Source organism: Entelurus aequoreus, linkage group LG11, assembly GCF_033978785.1.
Source record: "Entelurus aequoreus isolate RoL-2023_Sb linkage group LG11, RoL_Eaeq_v1.1, whole genome shotgun sequence".
Taxonomy (NCBI): domain Eukaryota; kingdom Metazoa; phylum Chordata; class Actinopteri; order Syngnathiformes; family Syngnathidae; genus Entelurus; species Entelurus aequoreus.
The window spans coordinates 55200161-55217387 of NC_084741.1; the positions used below are offsets into that span (position 1 = coordinate 55200161).

General features: G+C 37.1%; 1 protein-coding gene across 2 annotated transcripts in view; it reads right to left on the reverse strand.

The window, feature by feature from the left end:
• znf516 (zinc finger protein 516) overlaps window positions 1-16299 on the reverse strand; it is a 107756-nt gene extending 91457 nt beyond the window's left edge. For both annotated transcript variants that reach the window (XM_062063566.1, XM_062063567.1), the window contains exon 1: window positions 15967-16299. The gene's annotated coding sequence lies outside the window, so the exon portion shown is untranslated. The remainder of the gene's footprint in view (window positions 1-15966) is intronic.
• Window positions 16300-17227: the final 928 nt, after the last annotated feature.

Sequence of the window (17227 nt, forward strand, 5' to 3'; positions counted from 1 at the left end):
TTTTATTTTAGATGTCTTACAAATAGTGAGAACTGATTCTCTCAAATAAATAAAGTATAAACATTTCAAAAATATTTAGCGTTTGGATGGACAAATAAAACATTTTTTACCAGAGAGTTTTCCTCAAAAGAGAGGTGGCTGACTGTGCATGTTTTTTGTGCCGCCCATGTATTGTATATTCATGAGCCACTTCTCAAATACAGCAAAGTCCTTATCCATGTCCTATCCATACTATGGACCACGGTGAGTCAACACTTCCGTTTTAAACTATGCTGGCGCTTCTTTTAATTCGGCTTCATTTATCAAATCTGGCCCTGCGATGAGGTGGCGACTTGTCCAGGGTGTACCCCGCCTTCCGCCCGATTGTAGCTGAGATAGGCTCCAGCGCCCCCCGCGACCCCGAAGGGATTAAACGGTAGAAAATGGATGGATGGATGGATGCTCAAATCTGACTCAATTCATATATATATATATATATATATCTATATATATATATAGATATATATATGTATATATATATAGATATGTATATATGTGCATATATACTGTATGTATACAGTATGTGTATAAATGTGTATATATACATATAGAAAAAAGTAAGGAAAATACTTACAAAAAATAACCAATATGCACCGATAATCCATTGTGAGGTTAAATATCTTTATAGTTTGCCAAAACTTGATACAGTATTTTATTGTCACACTCTTAATAGCCTTAGTCATTGGAGTAGAAAGTATGTGCTAACAAGGTGGGTTATTCCATTGAGGTTATTTGTGTAAGTAGAGAAGTGTTCAAACACCAAATATTTCAAATTCACACCCACACTGAGGTGCAGATGATTGTGGAAAACATCAGCACTGGTCTAACAAGCATTCCTCCCTTAAAACACACCTCTCTGCCATCAGAGGTGTTATAAAGGGTTTTTAAAAGTATTCAGAAAGAAAGTGTCAAATAGATGTCCGAGTCACATTCATTGCACTGGATGCAAGTTGACAGAATAAATTAATGCAAGCTAAAACTTTTTCGACAGCATTGCTCATATATTTATAAAATTGTGCTCTTTACCAGACTGATGCCAACACTGTGTGACTTTACTGCACACATGCATGTGGTAATTACTCAAACATTAACTCACAAAGCAAAGCCACATTTTGATAATCATGCCCTGCTTCTTAATTGATGCTCTGATTCATTGTTTTGTATTTGCTGGTACGGTAATGTTGGACAACTGGGAATGTGTATAAATTGGCTATAGCCTTTTGTACATTGTTTAAAAAATGTAATTGCCAGATATGTATTGACAAAACACCCACACTGAGCTGCAGCCACGCTTGGTAATGTGTAAATAAAACCGCTCTCTATTTTTATTGGTTACTCCATTGAGAGATCTGTGAAAAGCAATACTGAATAACTGCAGCAAATAAAAGGAAATCATAACGATTTCTTCGTCTTACGAACAGTTAAACATAACATTAGTGGCTTGTTTTACCGGTACTTAAAACTAACTAGAAATAGTTTTGTTGTCTGTCATTAACTTAAGTTAACTGTACCTCCAGATGAGAAACATTATTATTAATTTGCTATTTTTTTGTCTGACTGACGAATGCAATTATTCTGTTTCCTTTGGTTCTGTTATTGCTTTTCCATCAAACCCCTCAGGGAAGAGTCTACTGTTTTAGGGTTTCCTTACACTAGTTCAATTGTACCATGCTCAGGCCCTGGTTCACACCTAAAGGCCTGCTCGTTTTGCTAGTGTGAGTGTGCTGATCCACACTCAAGTTTGGTACTCTCACCCTCTTTAGGCACAACTGGAATAGCTAGGCCCAGGCACGACCCAAATGCATGCACAAACAACATAGACGATTCACAGAATGACTGCAATGCAAGTTGTTAATGAAAAAAGACTAATTTCATAGTACAAATAACTCAAACGTTACAAACCGCAGTACGCTCGCTCACATGCGGCTTCAATCTTGCAATAAAGATGTCTCATTTGATTAATGCTGTCGCTCCTCCCTAGGACTGGGTATCAGGGCCAATTTCCTAAATTGATTCAATTTCTATTCATAGAGTTTTAAATGGATTAATCCCGATACAACTCTATTCGAACTACATGTAAATATTTAGTATGTCTCAATATGTCTGTTCCATGCTGTGTTGCATTTGACGTCATATCCGTTTTTCTTCTTTGCGGCTTAATTCACATGATGGTCAAATAGCTTGAGCGTAGCATTAAAACAAATGAGAGTGAGTGTAGCGTTTGAGCAGAAAATGCTGCATTGGTGTTCTGTTCTTGGGTGTGCCGGTCATTCAGATATAGAGATATGAAAGAGCTTTCATAGAGTCCCAAAAGAAATCAGTCATAAAGGTAATAGTCAGGGAAAAAAACGAAAGTGCATCACAGGAAATGGCTTTTTAAAAATATCAATTTCATCATCTTGTGGAATACAGTCGGACCATGCCTGTGTCACTTTGTAAAATGTTTGTTTGAACATTTGATTTGTTTGAGAAGCTTTCTATGATGCAATCGAGTTTATTCTCTACTATATTAGTAGTGTTTGAGAACAGAGTTCAACGTAAAGAAAGGCCAAGAGATCGCATTAGTTTGTGTTCATTTGTGGTTGCTACACCTAAATATAACTAAGAAGACCTGGTTGTGCAAATAAACTAATGTCATGTTAAGGCCTAGTAATAAATATTGACATTGTTAATCCAATCCACCGTATTGTCATTGTCCATTTTCATATTAGAAACTAAAAGCTTAGTTGTTGTTGTGTAGGAAAGCTAAGTGCTTTATTCGAAATGGATGACCACATTACAGCGTCTTTGGTGCTATTCATTAGCATCACGAAAAGATCCTTAATATTAATAATAAACAAGATTAATAAATCTATCGTAGGCTCAACAGCATACTGTATACTGAATCTTGATGTCACTAGCAAACTGAACAACAGGGATATATATAACTAAATAATGAGACAAAATATGAACGTCACGCCATAAAAACAACAGCAGGTATGAATTGTAGATGAGACTAATATTTGTAGCAGGAAATCAACAGCAAGCAAACATATCCTTTTTCTCATTAGCGTCACAATCACAGCAGCACGACACTCGTTGTGTCACTCAAAATACGGTGCTTAGCAATGCACGACTAAGTCCAACATTGTCTTTCACGGATTAATGCTTCATTTGTGGACCCCTCCAGATGTAAAGATATAATGTGCCTCAAACCTTTTCTACTTTAAATCCTTGTGAGAGTCCAAGGAAAGAAGGTCGAGGCGAGTAGTAACGTCTTGGTGATGATGAACGGTTTATCCATCCATCCACCCAGCAGGGATGAATGGATTATATATTTCAAAAAATTCAAATTGTATATTTTATATATTTGTCTTAAGAGTGTATAAATCCTCTCCATCCAATGTTTTAATATTTTTTCATGATTGATTTTATATATATATATATATATATATATATATATATATATATATATATATATATATATATATATATATATATATATATATATATATATATATATATATATATATATATATATATATATATATACACTACCGTTCAAAAGTTTGGGGTCACCCAAACAATTTTGTGGAATAGCCTTCATTTCTAAGAACAAGAATAGACTGTCGAGTTTCAGATGAAAGTTCTCTTTTTCTGGCCATTTTGAGCGTTTAATTGACCCCACAAATGTGATGCTCCAGAAACTCAATCTGCTCAAAGGAAGGTCAGTTTTGTAGCTTCTGTAACGAGCTAAACTGTTTTCAGATGTGTGAACATGATTGCACAAGGGTTTTCTAATCATCAATTAGCCTTCTGAGCCAATGAGCAAACACATTGTACCATTAGAACACTGGAGTGATAGTTGCTGGAAATGAGCCTCTATACACCTATGTAGATATTGCACCAAAAACCAGACATTTGCAGCTAGAATAGTCATTTATCACATTAGCAATATATAGAGTGTATTTCTTTAAAGTTAAGACTAGTTTAAAGTTATCTTCATTGAAAAGTACAGTGCTGTTCCTTCAAAAATAAGGACATTTCAATGTGACCCCAAACTTTTGAACGGTAGTGTGTATATATATATATATATATATATATATATATATATATATATATATATATATATATATATATATATATATATACAGTATATATATATATATATATGTATATATATATATATATATATATATATATATATATATATATATATATATGTATATACTTCCAAACCTTTCAAAATACGCCGAAATTTGCACTGATGCAGGTAAATAAACAGTTGCCTAATGGGGCTCTAGACCATCGCCTCTAGGTCATGTGATTGCAATCCAGCAACCCAGTTGTTCCTCTTCGCCATAAAAAAAACTTTGGACAGTTTAAACTTCTTCCAAAATCTCAAAAGTGCAATTTTGAAAAAAGAAATGAATTGCAAGTGAAAATATTGCAACATTGAATCAATGCAATTTACAATAAGGTATTGTTTTTTCAAGTTCAAAATAATAACAGTACATACGGTATGTAAGTATTATGGGTCTCTTATTTTGTTAGCACAGTCAGACTGGATGTAACGCACAGCAATTGATAATAATTGATATTACGCCTTGTGAATTAGTAGAAATGTAAATAAATCGATCCACAATCAATCAAACGGATTATTTTACACAGCCCTACTCTTCGCACATGCAAGTAATGACAGCTGCCACCTTACACAATAGAAATAAATACAACAACTTCAAATAAAACTGAAAGTAATTCACATAGTCGGGGATATTGCAATGATACAGCAGTAGGAATGATGGCATCAGCAAACAGACTGAAGCAAGAATGCTCAGTGTGAGTGCAGGCCTGCAGCGGGGGTCAGAAGAGGGAGGGAGAAGCACGCCCTATTTTAGTAAGTATGCCTTAAGCTTCTAGATGCTATACTGCTTTTGCTGATGAACATAACAAATCACTATGTGAGGAGAATATGAGAAGATAAGATGTCCACTTTGTTCCTCCCTCTGCGTGACTAAATAAGCCATGTCTTATTCCCCATTTGTTTATGATTCATCTTTGTGGATTTCTAGCACAAATGTTTAAACTTTTGTCAGCTTTGACTAAACAGTAGTGATAGTCTTAAGTTGAGCAACACATTCCTCCCTCAGCTCTCTGCCAGCAAGAGTATAGACTAAATTGTGCCTGTGCCTGTGCCTAAATCCCCACAGCAGCACCTTCCCTACCCCCCACCAGCTCCAGCCCTTCTGCTATCTTAAGCTTCTGATTACTAAATCATTTCTTGGACTCTTAATTTGGATAGCTATCTGGGCTTGACAGTGTATATTACCTGACTACCTGATTTGCTTAGCATAGTCTCTATTGATCCTTACAGGAAGGGAGGGTGCAGATGTGACCTAAATAAAGAGAATATATACCCACCTGTTAGTGAAGCTTCAAGAAATTTGTCAACCAAGGATGCCCTAGCAAAAGAGTAGTCTACAGTTGGTAGTTGCATCAAGTTTAGATTCCATGGCAGAATGCAATGTTTCCCATAGAGGGCTCATTTATAATTTAATCCAAGGCTTGGTGTTTCGAGGCTAACACAGAGAGATTGCCCTTTAGGAGTGGAAACCCCCACCATGCAGCAGAGAATCAATGTTGTCACTACTGAATAGACAGCAAACCCAAGACTGTGTAGTACTAGTGAGAGCTGTGTAATATATATATATATATATATATATATATATATATATATATATATATATATATATATATATATATATATATATATATATATATATATATATATATATATATATATATATACTACCGTTCAAAAGTTTGGGGTCACATTGAAATATCCTTTTTTTGAAGGAAAAGCACTGTACTTTTCAATGAAGATAACTTTAAACTACCGTAGTCTTAACTTTAAAGAAACACACTCTATACATTGCTAATGTGGTAAATGACTTTTCTAGCTGCAAATGTCTGGTTTTTGGTGCAATATCTACATAGGTGTATAGAGGCCCATTTCCAGCAACTATCACTCCAGTGTTCTAATGGTACAATGTGTTTGCTCATTGGCTCAGAAGGCTAATTGATGATTAGAAAACCCTTGTGCAATCATGTTCACACATCTGAAAACAGTTTAGCTCGTTACAGAAGCTACAAAACTGACCTTCCTTTGAGCAGATTGAGTTTCTGGAGCATCACATTTGTGGGGTCAATTAAACGCTCAAAATGGCCAGAAAAAGAGAACTTTCATCTGAAACTCGACAGTCTATTCTTGTTCTTAGAAATGAAGGCTATTCCACAAAATTGTTTGGGTGACCCCAAACTTTTGAACAGTAGTGTATATATATATATATATACATACTGTACACATATACAGTCGCGATCAAAACTTTACATATATGTGCAAAGAACATAATGTCATGGCTGTCTTGAGTTTCCAATACTTTCTACAACTCTTATTTTTTTGTGATAGAGTGATTGAAGCACATACTTGTTGGTCACAAAAAACATTCATGAAGTTTGGTTCTTTTATGAATTTATTATGGGTCCACTGAAAATGTGACCAAATCTGCAGGGTCAAAAGTTTCACTGCAATAAGGCGCTTTTGGTAGCCATTAATGGCATTCCCAAAGTCCTGACTTAAACGTGTGGACAATGCTGAAGAAACAAGTACATGTCAGAAAAACCAACAAATTTAGCTGAACTACACCAATTTTGTCAAGAGGAGTGGTCAAAAATTCAACCAGAAGCTTGCCAGAAGCTTGTGGATGGCTACCAAAAGCGCCTTATTGCAGTGAAACTTGCCAAGGGACATGTAACCAAATATTAACATTGCTGTATGTACTTTTGACCCAGCAGATTTAGTAACATTTTCATTAGACCCATAATAAATTCATAAAAGAACCAAACTTCATGAATGCTTTTTGTGACCAACAAGTATGTGCTCCAATCACTCTATCACAAACAAAGAAGTGAAACTCAAGACAGCCATGACATTATGTTCTTTACAAGTGTATGTAAACTTTTCATCGCGACTGTATATATATATTTATATATATATATTTATATATATATATATTATTAGGCTCTGCCCCCCGTGACCCGACTTCGGATAAGTAATTCACGGAAAAGACGAAGCAAAATGTCAGCAATCGTCACACACACGTCAACTAATAAGAATTTGGCAGGGGGGGATCATGGCAGAAGTGCATTGTGGGTCATGGGATGCTAACTGCTATATGCTACTGCCGTAGCTATTAAAATTGATAATTTCTACATTGGCGGTAATTTATAAAAACTGAACAAAAATGGCACCGAAAAGGAAATCATATACTGCAGATTACAAGCTGGACGTAGTGAAATATGCAGCAGAAAACGGCGATCGAGCAGCAGAAAAAAAGGACGCTAGCGGCGCATACCAGGAGCGACAACGGGGAAGAAGACTTCATCGGATTTAACGATCAGGAGTGACAGATTGTTTGGTAAACGTATAGCATGTTCTATATGTTATAGTTATTTGAATGACTCTTACCGTAATATGTTACGTTAACATACCAGGCACGTTCTCAGTTGGTTATTTGTGCGTCATATAACGTACACTTATTCAGCCTGTTGTTCACTATTCTTTATTTATTTTAAATTGCCTTTCAAATGACTATTCTTGGTGTTAGATTTTATCAAATCAATTTCCCCCAAAAATGCGACTTATAATCGAGTGCGACGTATATATGTTTTTTTCCTTCTTTATTATGCATTTTCGGCTGGTTGACGTATACTCCGGAGCGATTTATAATCCGAAAAATACGGTGTGTATATATATATATATATATATATATATATATATATATATATATATATATATATATATATATATATATTTGCTTGTATTCTTTCACAAAATAATAATTTTCTTCAGTGTAGCGAATTCATTTCAAACTATACTGTAAACGGGTCATTAGAAGAAAATGAGAATAAGAACAGCAAGATATGGACACCGAAGCCTTAGTGAAAAATACATGTGTGGCACAAAATGTTTTTTCAGATGCCCAGTGGTTAGAGTGTGTCCGCCCTGAGATCGGTAGGTTGTGAGTTCAAACCCCGGCCGAGTCATACCAAAGACTATAAAAATGGGACTCATTACCTCCCTGCTTGGCACTCAGTATCAATGGGTTGGAATTGGAGGTTAAATCACCAAAAATTATTCCCGGGCGCGGTCACCGCTGCTGCCCACTGCTCCCCTCACCTCCCAGGGGGTGATCAAGGGTGATCACACCTAGTGTGTGTGTGACAATCATTGGTACTTTAACTTTAACTTTTAAATGTGTTATTGCTAGAGACGTATACCGAGTATTTTTTGGCACTGGTTCCTAATTCGGACGGTCCATGAGGACCGTGAAGATTCTAGCCTAACGATACTGCTATCGGTAATTTTTGTTCCAGCTGACTGACGTAATTATGACACGCCGTCACATTCAGTTCAGCTGCCATTGCTACACATTAAAATCAGCTTTGAAAAGTGACAAATAAGGAAGCAACACCACACAAAAGTTTAACACTAAATTTCCTCCTCAAAAGTTCCTCAAAGTCACGCACGCTGTGTCAGTTTGAGTCACGACCGCATTTTTTCAACCGTCCTCCGAGCAATCCATTAATCCACAGGCCAATATTAATCCACTCAAAAAAGTGAAAAATTGAGATAGTGTAATAATCCATAAAGTTGCTTTAAAGCAAGATAGCATCCGCTGTGACTGGTTACCGTCTGAAGTCACTCCATTGCGCAGCGTTTGTGTAGCATTAAAACACATCTGGCTTGAATGTGTTTCAGTTCATTCTGTCTCTTGACTACAAACTAGATGATCGAGCATTACATTTGTAATAATATATATGTATAATACACACTACACACATACATCGGTAGTGCAACACGCAATATGGCTTCATAGGTTTCTTACTGCAAGTTTGTCCTTAAATAAAATAGTGAACATACAACACAACTTGTCTTTTAGTAGTAAGTAAACAAACAAAGGCTCCTAATTCAGTCTGCTGACATATGCAGTAACATTTTGTGTTATTTATCATTCTATTATTTTATCAAAATTATTAAGGACAAGTGGTAGAAAATGAATTATTAATCTACTTGTTCATTTACTGTTAATATCTGCTTACTTTCTCTTTTAACATGTTCTGTCTACACTTCTGTTAAAATGTAATAATCATTTATTCTTCTGTTGTTTGGATGCTAAACATTAGTTTTGGATGATACCACAAATTTGGGTATCAATCCGATACCAAGTCCTTACCGGATCATACATTGGTCATATTCAAAGTCCTCATGTGTCCACGGACATATTTCCTGAGTCTATAAACATAATATGAATTTAAAAAAAACGAAAGAAGATGTTGTGATGCCAAAAAATATTGACAAAATCATAGTAATATCGACTAGATACGCTCCCGTACTTGGAATCATTACAGTGGATGTCAGGTGTAGATCCACCAATGGCGTTTGTTTACATTTTGACGCCACTGAGCTACGGTGTGTAGTGAAGCATGTTTAGCTATTCCTCGTCCTGCAGGGATGATACTTGTAAGAAACATACTTTATTTGTCGCCATGGAGGCAAGGATTAGTGATTTAGAAGTAGCTAAAACACTGCAGACGGCGGATGCACGTTCGTCGCTAGCTAGCTAGCCATGTGTTAAAGCACCTCTTCCTGAGGACGTTTCAGTGTTATAACTTCACCTTTATCATCAGTTTTTAAGCCAACATGCGTCCGTTCTCCCTTTTCTGTCTACACAGTGTGTCTGCTTGTATGTACTCTGTGATTGTGCGCTGCCGAACATGCTCCTCTGCTTGTAAAACCAGCAATTACACGACGTGACGACGACGGGGGCGCGGGGGGTGCAGAAACGGTACTTTTCGGAGGCGGTATCGTACCGAATATGATTCATTATTATCGCTGTACTATACTAATACCGGTATACCGTACAACCCTACACTCATTAAATGATAATCAAAGTAACATAATATATATTGAATTTTTCTACTCGAATGAGTCAGTTTAATTAATTAACCGTTGCAGCCATAGTTATATAAATACACGTGTAGAAACAGCCCAGGGTTTGTTATACTGTAAATATCACTAAGCATAGTATTAAGACATGCCTTTTTAAGTGCATTTTATATCACGGATGTCAATTAACACATGCTATTAATCACAAAAAATGATCGCATTAATCACCAGATCAAACACACAATTTATTTTCACCGCACATGTGGCTGGTTACATGAATGGCTGCAATACGGTCAGTGATCAGGTCAATGAATATATCAGTGCAGAGATACTCCGACCGGTGTGCTCTGTGTTTTTGAGACTTTTATTAGTAGGTTGCACAGGTGTCAAGTTGTGTCTCAAAATACGCCCCAACGGGACTTTAGATCATACTGTTATCAAGTTCTGAGCAAATAAATGTTGTGTTTTCAAGTAAAACATCACATTCTGGGGTCTTTTTTAAAGTAATTTAAACAATGCAAGCAAGTTATTTACTGCTATTAGTTGTGGTTAAGTAAGATTAATCAGGTTGTTTTTAAAAACATCATGCAAGTCATGGAAATAGGTGGGCGGCATGTGATGTCAAGTTGGTGGGGGTGATGAGGCAAACAAAAACTTGAACTTTGAGTGACACAAAAGAGTCAAGGTTGTAGTGTAAGTGCAGTATGTGAATGGGTAATATGATAATCACACTGGTATTACCATACACATTATGTTGATGACAACATCCATCCTTCACTGTGGTGAAGGTAGATGATTATGTCCATGTTGAAAAAGGCACAAGGCAGTAATGAGTAATGAAAACAGCCGCGTTAGTACTGCCATTCAGTAAAGGGCCTGTCGCTGTGGAATGTGAGGCTCCATTCATTCACATGGGTTAAACATGGATTTCTACCATCACAAAGCATGGCCTTGTTCTTATTGTTTCTTGACACATCGATACAACACTTTTTTGCACATTTTGCTGACAGTAAACAAAAAAAATAAAAAATACATGTCATTTTAAATGTGTACGTATAAAGGATAAAGTAATGTGTACAGATGTGTGGGTGAGTGGGGGAAGGTTGCTGTGGGGGTTTGGGGTTACCCTACAAAAGTCAAGTCTTTGGAAAAGATAAAGAGTCATGGTAAAGTTGAAAGTTTGATCAAGATAAGCACAGGGATGTAAAGCACACAAGAGTGCATACAAAAGGCAAACAGACCCACTGACTAAAGCAAAGTAAGTGTAGTTATTGGGAACTTTTTTAAGCAAGGTTGAGTTGTAACAAAAAAAAAAAAAAAGTTAAGTTATTCTATCCAAAGAGCAACTGCGGTTTTGCATTTTAGTCATCTGTCTGCTTGTAACCACAAAAAGATTCAGTCAAACATGGGTGACATTCTGTCCACAAAGCTCAACCACTGTGTTCTAGAAACACCTAGGAAAATACTCCCACACTTCAGAAAAACTGCCTGTATGTCTATTGTTTTTTGTTTTTTTCTTCGTTTTTTTTAATATCCAGATCCTCATGCGTATTCACATGTTCCACAAACGTTTGGTGACTAAACATCACCATGAAAGAATAGCTGACTGTCATTGACTCAGTCACCTTGCCTAAGATACATCATAAATTACTGCTGTTGCTGGTTGTTATGTGATCATGCATTGAGAGCAGCTGGCAGTAGATGGGAGGGAAAGAAAAAAAACATAACATCAAATAGTGTCTGAGATCGACAGTACATGGAGGGAGACAATGTAATCCTGCCTGCAAAACAACACTCTGTCCTCCTTCCTCTCGTTCCCTCCCTTCTTTCTCTTCCTCAATATGACCTGGCAGTGAAGGAAATAAATACCTCTTCTCACAGCAAGTGTGCAAAGAAGATAAACATGCATGTACAGTTTTTTTTTTCTCCAGTTTTTTTGGGAATTTTGCCTATCATTCACAATCCGTATGTGAGACAACACACGTCTTTCTCTTTTTATGTGCATTCTAAATAAAAAATAAACGCTAGCAAGATACGGCTAACAAAGCTGCTAATGGGGATTTGATCTGATCCGCCCATAAAACCCTCTAAAAAACATCCAAAAACCTTCATAATGAGGCACGTACATTCATAATACCATGTAATATTTACAGTCATTTAGTCATTTTGAGCATTGCCGGAACTTATATTTTGGGGCTCATTTTACAGAACGCATTGCAATCATGGTAAAGCCAACAATGACTACTTTAGGACAAACATAATCCAGAATCTTTCTTTTTGGAGCTTAAATATATGGAGGATGAGTTAGAAGTTTTACAAGCTCAGTAATAAGCACTTGCAGCTCTAGTGAAACACTAAGCATCATGCAGCAGTATTGTTACGTGCTAAACGAGAAATACAAACTACGAACGTAGTAAAACTATCACTTACTGTTAGGGATGTAACGCTATCAAAATATCTTGGTACGATATGTCAACAAAAAAGCCATAGTGTGTAAAATGAAATGGCAGGAATGTTGAGGATAAACACACTTGCCGGAATTGAACACAAACATTTTGCCGAAATGTTCTGATCATATTTATTACTAAAAACATGTATTTTAGGGGCAGGAACATCCATTGTTTCACGCAAAAATTTAAATAAACTTACAGTTGAGTGTCTTTAAAGTGACAATGTAAACATCCAGTGTAAAACAATAATGTTCACTTTAGTGTCTTTTAACTTTTTCTTTCTGACAAGCAGTGTCCTTCACAGTGGACATGTTTTTTTATCAGTTTGGAAATGTTTTTTATCAGAAAAAATCAACTAACTACATAACTTTGAATCATGTAAATACCTCACACACTGATGTTTAGCTTCGCTGGCTCCAAATATATTTTATTGGTGGTGGTTTATAAGGTGGGAAGAGAGAGACAAGCGGTAGAACATGATTGCATGGATTGAGGATTTATCAAGTAACTTTTCAGTTTACTCGTATTTCCCATGGTATACAATTGTTTCCCTCCATGCGCTGCGACATGACCAGCTGGCTGTATCGCCTTGTAAATGTTCGAGACGAAAGTGGTGCGCTTTGCTTTGCACCACGCAGACTTTCTTACCTCTGCCAAAGAGGTTAAGTTTTCGCCTGGGTTTGTTTGTGTGTATGTAAGCAACATAACTCAAACAGTTATGGATGGATTTTGATTATATTTTTCTGGAAATATCCAAATATATAAATTCCTCTCATCTCCTACGAACAAACTTCACTTTCTGTTTACGGCGTTCCACGCCCCCACCTTGTCGGCCCCACGCTGTGCAGAGAATTCTGGGAGATATAGTTTTTTCAGACTTGGCAAACACTAGAGCGCCAGGAAAAAAAACTCCACATCATGTTTTGGTTTGATACCATCACTCATCACTGCATTTTTGTGGAGACTTTTAAACCGCAATACAGCGGTATCTACATTACCATTACACCCCTACTTACTGTACAATGTCAGTTCTCATTGGGATGTTGATTTATGGGATGTTTATATCTTTCAGTACGATATTTGTCTACCCTGTTTAGATGATTAATTCATCATAATCCTCACTCCTCAGGTAAAAAATGCTGGGTGAAAACGAGCATCTAGTGAAGTCCTAGTGATGTCTTCGGGTCTAAGTTGAATTTTAAAGTTGACCAACTTCTCAGTTTATGACCACAACCTTCTACTATACAAATGGGAGGCATGATGTATAATCTAGCATGAACCTTTACTAACTCAAGAGGCAATGTAGCAGATCACCGACTCAGGATGTCAATAACTGCGGTAGATGCATTATTTTTGTGATCAAGGTGCTGTTACTGTTCCCAAAGCGTTAACACTTATAATACCAATGTCGCTGATACTTAGTTAATATGCAGCTCACAGCATGTACATGGAGTATTGATGGTCTTATCTTTGTCCATGTGATGTCAGATGAAACAAAAATTTAGCTGTTTGGCCACAATACCCAGCAATATGTTTGGAGGAGAAAAGGTGAGGCTTTTAATCCCAGGAACACCAAGCCTACTGTCAAGCATGGTGGTGGTAGTATTATGCTCTGGGCCTGTTTTGCTGCCAATGGAACTGGTGCTTTAAATGGGACAATGAAAAAGGAGGATTACCTCCAAATTCTTCAGGACAACCTAAAATCATCAGCCCAGAGGTTGGGTCTTGGGTGCAGTTGGGTGTTTCAACAGGACAATGACCCCAAACACACGTCAAAAGTGGTAAAGGAATGGCTAAATCAGGCTAGAATTAAGGTTTTAGAATGGCCTTCCCAAAGTCCTGACTTAAATGTGTGGACTATGCTGAAGAAACCAGTCCATGCCAGAAAACCAACAAAGTTAGCTGAATTGCACCAATTTTGTCAAGAGGAGTGGTCAAAAATTCAAGCAGAACCTTGCCAGAAGCTTGTGGATGGCTACCAAAAGCGTCTTATTGCAGTGAAATTTGCCAAGGAACATGCAACCAAATATTAACATTGCTGTATGTATACTTTTGACCCAGCAGATTTGGTCACATTTTCAGTAGACCCATAATAAATTCATAAAAGAACCGAACTTCATGAATGTTTTTTGTGACCAACAAGTATGTGCTCCAATCACTCTATCACAAAAAAAATAAGAGTTGTAGACGTTATTGGAAACTCAAGACAGCCATGACATTATGACAGAAAGGGCATCTCTATCCTCCTTCAAAACCGCAATAAAAGTTCACCTCCAGGCAGCTACAACCCTAAACTAACACCCTCCCCGGATTGCTAATAATCAAATGTAAACAATCAAATGCAGATACTTTTTCTTATGCCTTCTGATCTCTCTCTCTCTCTCTCTCTCTCTCTCTCTCTCTCTCTCTCTCTCTCTCTCTCTCTCTCTCCCTCTGTCTCTCTCTCTCTCTCTCTCTCTCTCTCTCTCTCTCTCTCTCTCTCTCTCTCTCTCTCTCTCTCTCTCTCTCTCTCTCTCTCTCTCTATGTCCACTACTTGCTGTCCATATCCTACCCCTCCTCCCCCTCCACACCCCTGATTGTAAATAATGTAAATAATTCAATGTGATTATCTTGTGTGATGACTGTATTACGATGATAGTATATATCTGATAGTATATATCTGTATCATGAATCAATTTAAGTGGACCCCGAATTAAACAAGTTGAAAAACTTATTCGGGTGTTACCATTTAGTGGTCAATTGTACGGAATATGTACTTCACTGTGCAACCTACTAATAAAAGTCTCAATCAATCAATCAATCAATCAATCAATCAATCAATGTTCTTTAGTGTGTATGTCAACTTTTGACCACGACGGTAAGTGTTGTTGTCTCAAATAAGGATTGTGAATAATAGGCAAAACTCCCAAAAAAAATGCAGTTCCCCTTTAAACATGTTACAGACAAATATGTACTTTAAAATAAACTCTTAATAAAACCACCATTATATTGTGTGTGTGTGTCATAATTAAAGGCTACTTCTAAACAAGAACATCAACATGGAATTAGGACAACCCGAGATTATTGATCATTCCTGTTGGATAAAACTGTAAAACAACATCCAATGAGACTATTTTGTGCATGAACTTGCTCTCTCTCTCTCTCTCTCCTAAAAAAATGTTTTACATAACTAACTCCTATGATAATCTTGTCCCTGAGGGAGAATGACTATGCAAAGAGTGTCCATATAATAACTATCATTAAACCTGAATTAATTTGAACCTTAACAGTCTGCTAACTGGTAACCATATAACAATGTTAACAAATAGCACAATTACATCCTCTATTGGTCTTAAAACCACCTTTACTCTCGCTAATTCACTTTTGTTACCTACTCTTGAAGGACGTGGTGATAGTTAAGAGGGAGAAAATGGTATATTAATGACCACGACGCTGTAAACACACCCTGGAAAAAATAAACAGTGATAATGATCTAGTCACTTCCTTACCAGTTGAAATACCGTTGAGCTCCAACACCCGAAAAAAGAAAGGTGCACCTTTAAAAAAAAAAAAAAAAAAAAAAAACAGAGTCCAGACCTAGCGAAGATATATTATAATGTGTCTCCCAGTGAGGCCATTACTAGCTCACTTTGTAAAAAAAAAATAAAAAATGAGCGAGTGATTATAATGTGATGAGGATTCCTCTCTCCTTATGCTGTGGAAGAGTACAGGTTCCTCTCTCACTCCACTCTCCGTGGGTTTCTCTTGTCTCTGTCGTTTCGTTAGTGCTGCCTTCATAGGCGCTACGAAAACTTCACACTTTATGCCACAATCAAATACTTTCGGCGGAAAATATAATCTCACGCGGGTTGCAGGCGGTGCAAAATAACGGCACGTTCAGTTGCGATACCGTTTATTATGATTACTTTTTAAATCGAAACGCGGTGTGGCTACTTTTAGCACATAAGAGAACGCACTGTAACGCAGAGGCGGACGCGTGAAACTTGTCATGAATGCCGCACACAACTTAATGTCGGAGCTTGGAGTTTGTCCGTGAACGCATCACGAATAAAAAGAAAGCACTGCGCGAAACATCGAGGACAAGTTCGAAATCTATTTAGAGCTACAAAACGAAACACGAATCAAAAGTTTATTCCTTAAACCTAAGTGGTTGCTGACTGCGGCATTTTTTGTGTGTTTTTTTGTTTCATTTTCATCCCCAACGGGATTACCCAGTTTGCCTGTTGAGCGGCACCATTAAGAGGGTCTTACGTGAACAATCGACTTTTGCGAATGTAGCGAAAATCCCCCACTTCCTTATTTAAAGACTACCACATAAGTCAAAGAGAAAACATTATGGACGTGCATGACAACGCAGCAGGCAAACATTCAATGGGACGCAGGGGGAAATATCATTTGGGTAAAAAAAAAAAAAGTTCAATCGACAAAAACACGCCATCGACCCCCCCCCCCACCTTCCCTTTACTCCTTCATGGCCACATGTTTCCGCCCCACGCACACAATCACACGCACGCATACACGCACACACACGTTGCATGTAGATGAGCTTGCAAGGAGACTGAGCCAAAAACAACACACATTTAGTCCAAAGAACTGCACGTACACTTTTTTTCTGCAGGCCAGCTACTTGTCAATTGACCAAGTCGAGGGCGATCTACCTCATTCATATATATCATTTATATTTATTTATTTATGAAAGAGACATTTTTGTTAACAAGTTAAAGGTGTTTGATGATAATACAGGCGTGT